The sequence below is a fragment of the Mizuhopecten yessoensis genome, unplaced genomic scaffold (assembly GCF_002113885.1).
Source record: "Mizuhopecten yessoensis strain PY_sf001 unplaced genomic scaffold, ASM211388v2 scaffold7349, whole genome shotgun sequence".
Classification (NCBI taxonomy): Eukaryota; Metazoa; Mollusca; class Bivalvia; order Pectinida; family Pectinidae; genus Mizuhopecten; species Mizuhopecten yessoensis.
The window spans coordinates 61,035-78,393 of NW_018407003.1; the positions used below are offsets into that span (position 1 = coordinate 61,035).

General features: G+C 36.9%; 1 long non-coding RNA gene across 1 annotated transcript in view; it reads left to right on the forward strand.

Annotated features, from left to right (window-relative positions):
• The window catches only part of LOC110453494, a 27,392-nt gene extending 19,300 nt beyond the window's left edge, over nt 1–8,092 (forward strand). The window contains exon 3 of the long non-coding RNA XR_002463287.1: nt 8,010–8,092. This is a non-coding gene — a long non-coding RNA (uncharacterized LOC110453494). The remainder of the gene's footprint in view (nt 1–8,009) is intronic.
• The last annotated feature ends 9,267 nt before the right edge of the window (nt 8,093–17,359 follow it).

A 17,359-nucleotide genomic window follows, 5' to 3' on the forward strand; every position in this document is an offset into this window, starting at 1 on the left:
GTCGTGAGTACAGAGACACTTGTACAGGTGAGAGCTAGGTCGTGAGTACAGAGACACTTGTACAGGTGAGAGCTCGGCAGTATCTTTGTTAACCAATAGATCTCCATGGAATTTTGTAAAAACAGCAGTCACTGAATAAATTGAAATACAAAAACAATGTGTGCCTATGAAATGTTCCCATCATGTCTCTGAAAACTGTCTTCTTCCTCAAGTAAAATAAAGTTTGTATCTACTACAAGATTTTATTCAAACAGAATTTTATTAATCTTAGAATTAGATATGATCGAGCTGATGTTTTGTAACTGAATCAATCATATTTGGGGTGGGATGAGGTCAAGACAATCTATTTTAATACAAAGGGTGCTCTCTCAAGACAGCCTTAGTCCAGACAGGTAGCCTTACAAAAGTTAACAGTCCCTTAGACAGATAAATATAAACTTTTGGATCACCTACTACAACAGTTTTTTTCAAGATTACCAGTTTCTCAAGACAAATTTACTTACTAAAAATCTATTCTCTTGTAACAACAGGAAGGTTCTTATGATCCATTTTTCAAAACACAGTCGGGCTGGAGCCACTTAAAGTATTCTCTTCTACCACATATCTCTGAATCTCTCAATACATAATTAGTCTCTTAAGATTGGTAATCGTCTATAAAAGGAGATCTCTTCAATGAGCAATTCCCCATGATACATTTACAGTCTATCTATAAAGATGACATGTTATCTTATACTTATGATACCAGGAGGTCTCCCCCAACAATGTCTGTTAATTAGCAGGTTACGTCTCATGACAACACTCATTCAAAACAGACTCATAATAGAATGAAATATTAATAAGGGTAATATATAAGGCTGTTATCCCAGTGGCCATACACATGTATGATAATACACCACTAGATTCCATCCCACTATCCTGTATAATACACATTGGTTGATCGACCAGTAAAACATGTCCAGGACCAACTCTGATCTACACTTGTATATATACCTGCTGGTATCATGGACATTAACATCAATTGCTTTGATGTCCAGTGGTCAGTGAAATGACCTTAAAGCTTGTGCCCATTGAGATGACCTTCCTATGTGTTACTATAAGGATAAATTGACACATAATCTACACACTACTGTCGGTCATATGACTTTTCCGTTGGTCATATGACTTTTCCGTATCAGTAAAGGATGACCTGGGCTATTATAGACATATATGGACAAATTAGCTGTACCAGTAAAGGATGTCCTGGGCTATTATAGACATATATGGACGCATTAGCTGTACCAGTAAAGGATGACCTGGGCTATTATAGGCATATATGGACACATTAGCTGGACCAGTAAAGGATGAACTGGGCTATTACAGACATATATGGACACATTAGCTGTACCAGTAAAGGATGACCTGGGCTATTACAGACATATATGGACACATTAGCTGTACCAGTAAAGGATGACCTGGGCTATTATAGGCATATATGGACACATTAGCTGGACCAGTAAAGGATGCCCTGGGCTATTATAGACATATATGGACACATTAGCTGTACCAGTAAAGGATGACCTGGGCTATTTTAGACATATATGGACAAATTAGCTGTACCAGTAAAGGATGACCTGGGCTATTATAGACATATATGGACACATTAGCTGTACCAGTAAAGGATGACCTGGGCTATTATAGACATATATGGACACATTAGCTGTACCAGTAAAGGATGACCTGGGCTATTATAGACATATATGGACACATTAGCTGTACCAGTAAAGGATGACCTGGGCTATTATAGACATATATGGACACATTAGCTGTACCAGTAAAGGATGACCTGGGCTATTATAGACATATATGGACAAATTAGCTGTACCAGTAAAGGATGACCTGGGCTATTATAGACATATATGGACACATTAGCTGGACCAGTAAAGGATGACCTGGGCTATTATAGACATATATGGACACATTAGCTGTACCAGTAAAGGATGACCTGGGCTATTATAGACATATATGGACACATTAGCTGTACCAGTAAAGGATGACCTGGGCTATTATAGACATATATGGACACATTAGCTGTACCAGTAAAGGATGACCTGGGCTATTATAGACATATATGGACACATTAGCTGTACCAGTAAAGGATGACCTGGGCTATTATAGACATATATGGACACATTAGCTGTACCAGTAAAGGATGACCTGGGCTATTATAGACATTATATGGACACATTAGCTGTACCAGTAAAGGATGACCTGGGCTATTATAGACATATATGGACACATTAGCTTTACCAGTAAAGGATGACCTGGGCTATTATAGACATATATGGACACATTAGCTGGACATCATAAATGTGTTGATAGGTGCAATACACAAGGATAAAAAAATATAAATATGTATCAGTCAAGACTGCATGTACATTTGTGTGGCTAGGATTATTTAATCTTACTGAGCTAAACTGTAAAACCTTGATATAATGCCCATATACAGTAAAACCTCCATATAAAACTCATATGTAAACAGTAAAATCTCTGTATGATGCCCCTATAGAGTTAAACCTTCAAATAATGTCCATATACAGTAAAACCTCCATATAATGCCCTTATATAGTAAATCTTCCATATAAAGCCCCTTTATAGAAACAATCCAATACAATGCCCCTTTACAGTAATATAAAATAAGATCTCCATATAATGCCCATAAACTGTAAAACCTCTATAAAATGCCCATATAATGTAAAAACTCCATGTAATGTTCCTATACTGTGAAATTTCCATGTGATGCTCCTATGCAGTAAAACCTCTATATAATTCCCATATACAGTAGAACCTCTATATAATGCCCATATACAGTAAAACCTCTATATAATGCCAATATACTGTAAAAGCATGATATAATGCCCCTATACAGTAAAACTTGTTTCTCTGGGGACCAAGTGATCCTAAAACATACACCATTTTGGGACATTAAAAGATCAATTATTGTCACAGTGATGTCCACTCACTGAGTAAAGCACTGGAGTAGTAATGACACTAACTTGGACAGGGAAGACTACCCTTTAACTCACTGAGTACTAAAGCAATGGAGTAGTAATGATACTACCTCGGACAAGGGAGGATTACCCTTTAACTCACTGAGTACTAAAGCAATGGAGTAGTAATGATACTACCTCGGACAAGGGAGGATTACCCTTTAACTCACTGAGTACTAAAGCACTGGAGTAGTAATGATACTAACTCGGACAGGGAGGATTACCCTTTAACTCATTCACCCCTGAAATTTCATAATGACCTATTCCAACTATTGAATTGGAAGAGTTCAAATGTGTCTTCAGGGGTGGATGAGTTAACTCACTGAGTACTAAAGCACTGGAGTAGAAATGATACTAACTAGGATAGGGAGGATTACCCTTTAACTCACTGAGTAACGCACTGGAGTAATAATGATACTAACTTGGATAGGGAGGATTACCCTTTAACTCACTGAGTAACGCACTGGAGTAGTAATGACACTAACTCGGACAGGGAGGATTACCCTTAAACTCTATATAATGCCCATTTACAGTAAAACCTCTATATAATGCCAATATACTGTAAAAGCATGATATAATGCCCCTATACAGTAAAACCTGTTTCTCTGGGGACCAAGTGATCCTAACACATACACCAATTTGGGACATTAAAAGATCAATTATTGTCACAGTGATGTCCACTCACTGAGTAAAGCACTGGAGTAAACCCTTTAACTCACTGAGTAAAGCACTGTAGTAATAATGACACTAACTTGGACAGGGAGGATAACCCTTAAACTCACTGAGTAAAGCACTGGACCAGTAATGACACTAACTTGTACAGGGAGGATTCCCCTTTAACTCACTGAGTAAAGCACTGGAGTAGTAATGACACTAACTTGCAATTGGACAGGGAGGATTACCCTTAAACTCACTGAGTACTAGCTGACTGGAGTAGTAATGATACTAACTCGGACAGGGATGATTACCCTTAAACTCACTGAGTACTAAAGCACTGGAGTAGTAATGACACTAACTTGCAATTGGACAGGGAGGATTACCCTTAAACTCACTGAGTAAAGCACTGGAGTAGTAATGACACTAACTTGGACAGGGAGGATTACCCTTTAACTCACTTAGTAAAGCACTGGAGTAGTAATGACACTAACTTGGACAGGGAGGATTACCCTTTAACTCACTGAGTAACGCACTGGAGAAGTAATATGTAGTGTTAGGTTTGATCCCCATCAGAAACACTAGGAAAAAGTGTCCTCTAGATCTCTTACAACACTTTATTGGATCTGACAAAACATGTGTACAGATTTGATTAATTTGTACAGTGAGAGAATATGTTACTTTGAACTAGGTAGTTTGACAAGTGACAGCTTATTAGTTGATAGACAAGGTACATGATTCAGACAGGCTCAGGTAAAGCCTTATAAAAATATGTGTGATATGAAATTTGTTTAAAGCAGCCTATTTTTGCATCCAATTTCCAAGTCAAGTGTAAAAGTGTCACATGTTTACCTATATATATGTCCAAGTGTATCAGGAAAATAGATTGCTCTTTTCCACAGAGAATAGACAAAAAATAATATTAAATATAACTGAATATTACTGATTCCTTAAGTTGAATGCTAGTTTAACCTTAATGATAAAGTTAGTTTTGTACAAATATTGTGTTTACTGTACAACATGAAATGTTTGTTCATGGGTACTTTCCTCTGTGGCTTGAAGCCTTTTAGATCGTTTCGTGGTACAAACTTTCGTGGATATCCAATATTAACAAACAGTATATCATTCAAATTTGTTGTATTTATTTTCGTGGTTCAATAGCAACTAACAAAACCATGAGTGTTTATACACAACGAACATTTCATGTTATACAGTATGATAAATGGTGTCCCCAAAAAATCTGGTCAAGTATTCAATTCATACCTGTTACAAAATACTACACCTTAATCATCTATATGCATGCTAATTAACTGAATATTAAAATAAGAGAAACACTCCAGATTTCCAGAAACACATATTTTATCCTGACTAAGTTTGGCTAGCACACATAGACTCAGGTAGAAATTTTCATATATTAAAGTTACTATCTTCTCAAATGATATCACAACTGTGCATGACCAAATATTCACAGGATTTTCAAAGAGTTTAGTTTTCTTTGAATAGAAATTCGCTGGTATCATCCTGATCCAGACTGATCAAAGGTCAAGTTCTGGCAAAGGTTTTCTGCAGCATAACTTTTGGACTGGCTGAACATTTTCTTATTAAACATCATAAAAGTGTAAATTTTATAAGATGTTGTGTCACCTAGCTACCACACACAAGTTTGGGCTCAAAAGGCCAAGGCTAAGTAAGGGTCAAAGCTAGGCCAATCAGTGCAATGTTTGCTCTGGGTGTAACTTTGGAATCACTGAACATGATATGGTGAAACTACATTAATATGTGTATCAGGGCAAGGTTAAATGGAAACATCAGGATGTTCATTTTCAAGGTCAAGGTCACAGCAAGTGGACCACGGGCTCATCAATTATCTGCAATTGTTATTCAGAATGCAACATCTCAACTACTGAAATTATGTGATCAACTGCCATAAATATATGTATCACATATGTGTTATATCATACACATGTACATACTCATAAAGGTCAAGGCAGGATTAACTCACTGCAATGCTTGCTTAGACTTTAACTTTGAACACTTTGTGCTGGAACTTTCTAGCTATGTATATTATAACTTAAGAGTTTGTCAACTTTTTACACCAGAGGCTTTATGAAATATTATAAATGTGCAGTGTGTATGTTTATATGATGTCGATGTCAAGGACCATTACACTCCATGGGGGTACAGCTTTGTAGGGCACTGCTCACTCTTGGTTTTATTTAGTTTTGAATATAAGTGTATAAAGTTCACTACAGACATATTGAATACTTTAAAATTTAAAACAGTATTTGTTCTCAGATTCAAACAAACCTGTTCAATTACAAGCTAAACATGGTGATAAACTAAAGGTGTGAATGAGTTTTCCATGTAAGAATATAAAGGAAATTACAGGTAATGTAGACCACCTGAACTCACCTGGTTACCACACCTGTAGTAGAACCACCTAATAGAAACTGCTGTTTAGTCAAAATTACAGGGAATATAGACCACCTGCCCTCACCTGGTTACCACCCCTGTAGTAGAACCACCTAATAGAGACTGCTGTTTAGTCAACCTTACAGGTAATATAGTCTCCCTGTCATCACCTGGTACCACACCTGTAGTAGAACCACCTAATAGAAACTGCTGTTTAGTCAAACTTACAGGTAATATAGACCACCTGTCCTCACCTGGTTACCACACCTATAGTAGAACCACCTAATAGAAACTGCTGTTTAGTCAAACTTACAGGAAATATAGACCACCTGTCCTCACCTGGATACCACACCTGTAGTAGAACCACCTACTAGAAACTGCTGTTTAGTCAAACTTACAGGAAATATAGACCACCTGTCCTCACCTGGTTCCCACACCTATAGTAGAACCACCTAATAGAAACAATTGTTTAGTAAAACTTACAGGTAAGATAGACCACCTGTCATCACCTGGTTTACCACACCTGTAGTAGAACCACCCAATAGAAACTGCTGTTTAGTCAAAATTACAGGGAATATAGACCACCTGTCATCACCGGGTTACCACACCTGTAGTAGAACCACTTAATAGAAACTGCTGTTTAGTCAAAATTACAGGGAATATAGACCACCTGTCATCACCGGGTTACCACACCTGTAGTAGAACCACTTAATAGAAACTGCTGTTTAGTCAAACTCACAGGTAATATAGTCTACTTGTCATTACCTGGTCTACCACACCTGTAGTAGAACCACCCAATAGAAACTGCTGTTTAGTCAAAATTACAGGGAATATAGACCACCTGTCATCACCTGGTTACCACACCTGTAGTAGAACCACCTAATAGAAACTGTTGTTTAGTAAAACCTACAGGTAATATGGACCACCTGTCATCACCTGGTTACCACACCTGTGGTAGAACCACCTAATAGAAATACTGTTTAGTCAAACTTACAGGTAATACAGTCTACCTGTCATCACCTGGTTACCACACCTGTAGTAGAACCACCTAATAGAAGCTACTGTTTAGTAAAACTTACAGGTAATATAGACCCCCTGTCATCACCTGGTTTACCACACCTGTAGTAGAACCACCTAATAGAAACTACTGTTTAGTAAAACATTTCAATCATATCACATTTAATCCAACAAAGTATATACTTGTATGTGTTAGGAGAACAAAATGTCATTCTAAGATTCGCCCTAGTGTCAATACATTCATGCTCAGATATAACATTTTAAATTGAGTTTCTATCATTTTATACAAAAAAAAGGGGGGGGGGGGGGGGGGGACCACAAAGTCATTGTGATACTGAAATTGGCAAAGCAGAAAAAAAGTGTTTAAAGAGTTAAAAATAAATTGTCTTTGTTTATCCAATCACTGATGTCATGGTCATACTGGGCCTAACCAGGAACCACTGAGTTATTGCATTCTGGTGTTGAAAAACAATAACAGAACAATCTAATTCAGATCTATACAGAGCAATTAGTTCTGACCTTGACACCAACATACTCATGACATATCCCTCCCTCCTGAGGCTCCACTATGTTTCATAAAATGGCAACGCAAAGCAATTGTATTTTAAGCATCTATACAGAGTTTTCAGCAATAGGTTTCCTCATTAATATTAATTATCCAGGTAATTTGGAATTTAGATTGATCAAATCAGTTTCAATATGTCACGAACACAAAATAATTATCATAATTTTGATGGCCTTATGGAAATGTCACATAATAAATAAGCAGAAATACCTAAAATATTTATTTTCATTTTGGATAAAGGACAATGGAAGAAAATGCAAATATTATCTTGTACAATACCAGTTAATAAGCTTTCATTCCACTTATAATTGTTTGTTACCTAATTTACTTTGTAGGTATCAACAGAGCTGTCTTTTGGCTACATGTGAGACATTGCTACATCTTTGAATTCTATCCCAGGGACCACTCTGGGAAGTGCTCCAAAAATCTCTATGGTGAATAGGAAAAGGATTTCACTGTACCGTCAGCAATCCAACCCTAAAATCTTCAGATTGTAAAATCAAGGCTTCATGGATTTGTGTTTCTCACAGGATAGTAAATTATACATGTACTTACTATTTTAGTGTATGTAAGTATTTATACTGTACTTACCATTCAGGTGTATATCTTTTTTTTCTGCAGTGTACACCTTTTTTTCTGCAGGGATATATCTGCAATAAAACCATATATATTGATATCTACATAACATCATACTGAGTCAAAAAATTGATGTGGGTTCCTTTCAAGTGTCACTAACTTCTATCGCCAAATGATGGAAATGACATTTAGATATTTTTTACTGCGCTATATTTCTCAGCAGCCAAACATATCACAAAATTGACCAAATATTGCTACCAATATGGCCAGCAAGCTGTATGGACATCATTGTAAGGATTCCAAATTAAAAAAAAAATCATATTTAAGTCAAGCTGGCCTTACTGACACATTAAATCAAACTTTAATTGGAATTTTCTTTACGTTAATGCAATCATCAAAGTTGACAACAAAAATAATGAACAACAAATAAAATCACTAAAATCATTTGCAAATAGTCAAGTCAACACACAACACTGTAGAACCATTGGCAAGTTGTCAAGGTCAACACACAACACTGTAGAACCATTGACAAATTGTCAAGTCAACACACAACACTGTAGAACCATTGGCAAATTGTCAGGTCAACACACAACACTAAAGAACCATTGACAAACTGTCAAGGTCAACACACAACACTGAAGAACCATTGGCAAACTGTCAAGGTCAACTCCCAACACTGTAGAACTATTGACAAACTGTCAAGGTCAACACACAACACTGTAGAACCATTGACAAATTGTCAAGGTCAACACAAAACATTGTAGAACCATTGATAAACTGGCAAGGTCAACACACAACACTGAAGAACCATTGACAAACTGTCAAGGTCAACTCCCAACACTGAAGAACCATTTACAAACTGTCAATGTCAACTCCCAACACTGTAGAACCATTGGCAAATTGTCAAGGTCAACTCCCAACACTGTAGAACTATTGACAAACTGTCAAGGTCAACACACAACACTGTAGAACCATTGACAAACTGTCAAGGTCAACACCCAACACTGAAGAACCATTGACAAACTGTCAAGATCAATACACAACACTGAAGAACCATTGACAAATTGTCAAGGTCAACTCCCAACACTGAAGAACCATTGACAAACTGTCAAGGTCAACTCCCAACACTGAAGAACCATTGACAAACTGTCAAGATCAATACACAACACTGAAGAACCATTGACAAACTGTCAAGGTCAACTCCCAACACTGTAGAACCATTGACAAATTGTCAAAGTCAATTCCCAACACTGTAGAACCATTGACAAACTGTCAAAGTCAAATCCCAACACTGTAGAACCATTGACAAACTGTCAAGTCAACACACAACACTGTAGAACCATTGGCAAATTGTCAAAGTCATCTCTCAACACTGTAGAACCATTGACAAACTGTCAAGTCAACACACAACACTGAAGAACCATTGACAAACTGTCAAGTCAACACACAACACTGTAGAACCATTGACAAATTGTCAAGGTCAACACACAACACTGTAGAACCATTGACAAACTGTCAAGATCAACACACAACACTGTAGAACCATTGACAAACTGTCAAGGTCAATACACAACACTGTAGAACCATTGACAAACTGTCATAGTCAACTCCCAACACTGTAGAACCATTGACAAACTGTCAAAGTCAACTCAAAACACTGTAGAACCATTGACAAACTGTCAAGTCAACACACAACACTGTAGAACCATTTACAAATTATCAAAGTCATCTCTCAACACTGTAGAACCATTGACAAATTGTCAAAGTCATTTCTCAACACTGTAGAACCATTGACAAACTGTCAAGGTCAACACACAACACTGTAGAACCATTGACAAACTGTCAAGTCAACACACAACACTAAAGAACCATTGACAAACTGTCAAGTCAACTCCAAACACTGTAGAACCATTGACAAATTGTCAAAGTCATTTCTCAACACTGTAGAACCATTGACAAACTGTCAAGGTCAACACACAACACTGAAGAACCATTGACAAATTGTCAAGGTCAACACACAACACTGTAGAACCATTGGCAAATTGTCAAGGTCAACTCCCAACACTGTAGAACCATTGGCAAATTGTCAAAGTCAACACACAACACTGTAGAACCATTTACAAACTGTCAAGTCAATACACAACACTGAAGAACCATTGACAAATTGTCAAGTCAACACACAACACTGTAGAACCATTGACAAACTGTCAAGTCAACACACAACACTGTAGAACCATGGACAAATTGTCAAGGTCAACACACAACACTGTAGAACCATTGACAAACTGTCAAGTCAACACACAACACTGTAGAACCATTGACAAATTGTCAAGGTCAGCTCTCAACACTGTAGAACCATTGACAAACTGTCAAGTCAACACACAACACTGTCGAACAAAGTCAACTCCCAACACTGTAGAACCATTGACAAACTGTCAAGTCAGCACACAACACTGTAGAAGCATTGGCAAATTGTCAAAGTCAACAGACAACACTGTAGAACCATTGGCAAATTGTCAAGTCAACACACAACACTGAAGAACCATTGGCAAATTGTCAAAGTCAACACACAACACTGTTGAACCATTGGCAAATTGTCAAGGTCAACACACAACACTGTAGAACCATTGGCAAATTGTCAAGGTCAACACACAACATTGTAGAACCATTGGCAAATTGTCAAAGTCAACAAACAACACTATAGAACCATTGGCTAATTGTCAAGTCAACACACAACACTGTAGAAACAATGGCAAATTGTCAAGGTCAACACACAACACCGTAGAACCATTGGCAAATTGTCAAGGTCAACACACAACACTGTAGAATCATTTGGCAAATTGTCAAGGTCAACACACAACACCGTAGAACCATTGGAAAATTGTCAAGGTCAACACAGAACACTGTAGAATCATTGGCAAATTGTCAAGGTCAACACACAACACCGTAGAACGATTGGCAAATTGTCAAGGTCAACACACAACACTGTAGAATCATTTGGCAAATTGTCAAGGTCGACACAAAAACTGTAAAACAATTGGAAAATTGTCCAGATTAACACACAACACTTGAACAATTTGGATCAATTTGCGTATTGTCAAGGTTAACAAACAAATCTGTAGAACAATTTTGGTCTTTTAAAGGTCAACACTGAAAAACAATTCAGGAACTGTGAGGTCATCATCACTGAAAAACAATTCAGGAACTGTGAAGGTCAACATCACTGAAAAACAATTCAGTAACTGTGAAGGTCAACATCACTGAAAAACAAATCAGGAACTGTGAAGTTCAACATCACTGAAAAACAATTCAGTAACTGTGAGGTCATCATCACTGAAAAACAATTCAGAAACTGTGAAGGTCATCTTCACTGAAAAACAATTCAGGAACTGTGAAGGTCATCATCACTGAAAAGCAATTCAGTAACTGTGAAGGTCAACATCGCTGAAAAACAATTCAGTAACTGTGAAGGTCATCATCACTGAAAAACAATTCAGGAACTGTGAAGGTCAACATCACTGAAAAACAATTCAGTAACTGTGAGGTCATCTTCACTGAAAAACAATTCTGTAGAACCATTGGCAAATTGTCAAGGTCAACTCCCAACACTGAAGAACCATTGACAAATTGTCAAAGTCAACCCACAACACTGTTGAACCATTGACAACTTTTCAAGGTCAACACACAACACCGTAGAACCATTGGAAAATTGTCAAGGTCAACACACAACACTAAAGAACCATTGGCAAACTGTCAAGGTCAATACACAACACTGAAGAACCATTGACAAATTGTCAAAGTCAACCCACAACACTGTTGAACCATTGGCAAATTGTCAAAGTCATTTCTCAACACTGTAGAACCATTGACAAACTGTCTAAGTCAACTCAAAACACTGTAGAACCATGGACAAATTGTCAAGGTCAACACACAACACTGTTGAACCATTGGCAAATTGTCAAGTCAACACACAACACTGTAGAATCATTGGCAAATTGTCAGGTCAACACACAACACCGTAGAACCATTGGAAAATTGTCAAGGTCAACTCCCAACACTGTAGAACCATTGGCAAACTGTCAAGGTCAACTCCCAACACTGTAGAACCATGGACAAATTGTCAAGGTCAACTCCCAACACTGAAGAACCATTTACAAACTGTCAATGTCAACTCCCAACACTGAAGAACCATTTACAAACTGTCAATGTCAACTCCCAACACTGTAGAACCATGGACAAATTGTCAAGGTCAACTCCCAACACTGAAGAACCATTGACAAACTGTCAAGGGCAACTCCCAACACTGTAGAACCATGGACAAATTGTCAAGGTCAACACACAACACCGTAGAACCATTGGAAAATTGTCAAGGTCAACACACAACACTGAAGAACCATTTGCAAGTTGTCAAAGGCAACACACAACACTGTTGAACCATTGACAACTTTTCAAGGTCAACACACAACACCGTAGAACGATTGGCAAATTGTCAAAGTCATTTCTCAACACTGTAGAACCATGGACAAATTGTCAAGGTCAACACACAACACCGTAGAACGATTGGCAAATTGTCAGGTCAACACACAACACCGTAGAACGATTGGCAAATTGTCAAGTCAACACACAACACCGTAGAACCATTGGAAAATTGTCAAGGTCAACTCCCAACACTGTAGAACCATTGGCAAACTGTCAAGGTCAATACACAACACTGTAGAATCATTTGGCAAATTGTCAAGTCAACACACAACACCGTAGAACCATTGGAAAATTGTCAAGGTCAACTCCCAACACTGAAGAACCATTGACAAACTGTCTAAGTCAACTCAAAACACTGTAGAACCATGGACAAATTGTCAAGGTCAACACACAACACTGTTGAACCATTGGCAAATTGTCAGGTCAACACACAACACTAAAGAACCATTGGCAAACTGTCAAGGTCAACTCCCAACACTGTAGAACCATGGACAAATTGTCAAGGTCAACACACAACACTAAAGAACCATTGGCAAACTGACAAGGTCAAATCCCAACACTAAACAACCATTGACAAACTGTCAAAGTCAACTCCCAACACTGAAGAACCATTTACAAACTGTCAATGTCAACTCCCAACACTGTAGAACCATTTACAAATTGTCAAAGTCAGCACACAACACTGTAGAACCATGGACAAATTGTCAAGGTCAACACACAACACCGTAGAACGATTGGCAAATTGTCCAGGTCAACACACAACACTGGAGAACCATTGACAAACTGTCAAAGTCAACACACAAAACTGTTGAACCATTGACAAATTGTCAAAGTCAACCCACAACACTGTTGAACCATTGGCAAATTGTCAGGTCAACATCACTGGAAAACAATTCAGGAATTGTGAAGGTCAACATAACTGAAAAATAATTCAGTAACCGTGAAAGTCATCATCACTGAAAAGCAATTCAGTAACTGTAAAGGTCATCATCACTGATAAACAATTCAGAATTGTGAGGTTGACAAACTGTCAAAGTCAACTCCCAACACTGAAGAACCATTGACAAATTGTCAATGGTTCTACAGTGCTGTGTATGACCTTCACAGTTACTGAATTGATTTTCAGTGATGTTGGCCTTCACGGTTACTGAATTATTTTTCAGTAACCGTGAATGTATTCATCACTGAAAAACCAATTCAGTAACCGTGAAGGTATTCATCACTGAAAAACAAATTCAGGAACTGTGAGGCCATCATCACTGAAAACCAATTCAGGCACTGTGAGGTCATCAACACTGAAAAACAATACAGGAATTGTGAAGGGCATCATCACTGAAAAGCAATTCAGTAACTGGGAGGTCAACATCACTGATAAACAATTCAGTAACTAACCATTGGCAAATTGTCAGGTCAACATCACTGGAAAACAATTCAGGAACCGTGAAGGTCAACATAACTGAAAAATAATTCAGTAACCGTGAAGACTGTAGAACCATTTACAAACTGTCAATGTCAACTCCCAACACTGTAGAACCATTGGCAAACTGTCAAGGTCAACACACAACACTGAAGAACCATTGACAAATTGTCAAAGTCAACACACAAAACTGTTGAACCATTGACAAATTGTCAAAGTCATCTCTCAACACTGTAGAACCATGGACAAATTGTCAAGGTCAACACACAACACTAAAGAACCATTGGCAAATTGTCAGGTCAACATCACTGATAAACAATTCAGTAACTAACCATTGGCAAATTGTCAGGTCAACATCACTGAAAACGATTCAGTAAGTGTGAGGTCATCATCACTGAAAAATAATTCAGTAACCGTGAAAGAACCATTGGCAAATTGTCAAGTCAACACACAACACCGTAGAACGATTGGCAAATTGTCCAGGTCAACACACAACACCGTAGAACGATTGGCAAATTGTCAGGTCAACATCACTGGAAAACAATTCAGGAACCGTGAAGGTCAACATCGCTGAAAAACAATTCAGCAACTGTGAAGGTCATACACAGCACTGTAGAACCATTTACAAACTGTCAATGTCAACTCCCAACACTGAAGAACCATTGACAAACTGTCAAGATCAACACACAACACTGTAGAACCATTGGCAAATTGTCAGGTCAACATCACTGAAAAACAATTCAGGAACTGTGAGGTCATCAACACTGAAAAACAATACAGGAATTGTGAAGGTCAACACTCAACACTGAAGGAAAAATGAGACCATCTTATACTTGGTTACTCCAACAATGTTACAGTCTATTAATTTTTCATTGTTAAATCCTTTTTAATTCATAAACATCCATCGAATCTTAAAAAATAAAAAGTTATTGAATGAAATTTGTTATCTTAAAATGTATGCTCACTCACGCTCTATACTGAAGCCGTAGTAGTGAAATACATTAGATACACGTCATGTTCAGAATTCAAAAACAAGTATTTGTAGTAAATTATAGAAGTTATTGAAATGTTTCTTTCACATTGTTTATCATGAATGTGAAACCTTGGAATTTCCCTTTAATCATATCTCTTATTGAATAAAAAACAATTTTACGGTAGAGAATGCTGTGTTTTTGTAGCTGCTGGCATGTAGCTCCACAGTGAATGGTTTATTACAATCCTCCAGGAAATAAGCCAATATTTATATGACATTTAACTGCACAACAATCTGACATTGAAATTTATGAAACATATAATATTAATTGATGATCAATAATTAAGAGTAATTTTCTACGAGCTTTTGTTAAAACGCATTATACTGTAACGATATTTGATCTATTCATATAAAATCCTGAAACATATGTCATTCTAGAAAATTAATAAAAATTCAGACATTCTGTGTATTGATTAACACAGCATAATTTAACTGAAACTGTACAATGTTCTTAACAAAATACCTTATCAAGCTTTTTAGAGCTTTCCTATTTCACTGAGCATTTTTCCTGGAATACAAGTATTCTTTTTCATAATCATAAATTAAAAATGTATCCCTAGCTGTCAGGCAAACACACGTGGGCAACATGTAAAAACCTGGTCCAAATCAATAGTTTGCTGTGTAAACATGCTAATCTAGCTTTGTACTAAATGTATCTTATTAAGGTTTTACCTACATTTAAATATTTTAATTTTATATTCAGATATTCAAAAGCAGATTTCAGTTAGAGGTACAAAAAACCAGCAGACCACAAAACTATGATTAAGAGTGTACACTAACCACAAGCCTTCCAGCAAAATTCTGCTGACTATAAGACAAAACATTCTCAACAAAACTGTTTCCCTTTCTAATTGGAAACTTACTTCTAAACTAAATGCCTTGTATTACATTTTATGTAAACAGCTACCACATGTGACTGTTTTCAAAGAAGGTCTAAGACTGCAAAGTTCCTTGACCCTAGCTTGTCAATGTATTTCTACAAGGGCCGTCAGGAGCAGAAACATTTGAGGGCTGCAGAGCTCTCTGTCTCCTAGACACACCAATGTTTAGGGGAGCGGCACTCATGTGTCCCAGACATAACAACATAAACTTGAACACTCTTTGGAGTCAGCGTAAATATATGTAGCAACTTCAGCATCCGGGGCCAAGGAAAAAACCTGGCTTGTTGATCTAAACGATATACTTTATAAATGTACATGTATAAATTATAGCTAAACCTCACTTTTTGCAGCTTTTAAAAGTTATTGCATTTTCAAATGTATGTTAATTTAATATTGAACACTTTTACATTAAAAATGAAATCACATATGATATTAGCAATTTCATCTGGGATTGTCTTTGAATATTTATATTCATGTCTTTGAATATTTATATTGATGTCTTTGAATATTTATATTCAAAGATACACAATTTTGTTGATTTTATTTTTACAATCTTAAACTTTTGGAAAAATATATTCTATATCAAATTAATTATTATCATAACTAATATTACAGTTTCCCTTCGAGATATAACGCAATACAGTGTGGTTACTTTGACTTAATTTACTGTAATATTTTCTTCCTGAACTACCATGTTAACCTCATTGTACACTGTATATATGCAAACGGTTATAGTTTATACCTATAATGTACCAATATCCAAGCCAATCTATCCAGCCCTAATTGTCTCTATCTAACTTTATCTGCCATTGACTTTTTTCCACAATATTTGTTTCCTTCAATGGCAGGACAGAGTAACCTGATATAATGTAGACTGCACTAATGACAAGTCATATTAATGTTATCGTTATACTCAGTTAATGGTAAACACATTTCCTACTGTGTAAGTCAGTTTACCACATTTGTATACTAAAGGTAATGAAAGGTAAGTCGAGAAGCTAAAGTAAGGCAAACTGGCATACGGTCTGAGATAAACTTGGTCAAGGTCAGCAACACCCAATCAAGTCTCTGAATACATGTAAGGCGGGGAGGTTATCAAGCTAGAAAAATAATACAGTTTTATCTACTTAAAATCAGTTTACTGAAACATTATCGCTTCTGATGTCACGTCTACATTAATGCTAGTTGACCTCTGTCATTCTAACTGTGAAATCGAAAGGTTTATTTTAAGTACTTCAATGTCCTGTTTGGCATCCGTTTACACATCAATCTCGGCCCAGTTTCCCCATCACTGATAGC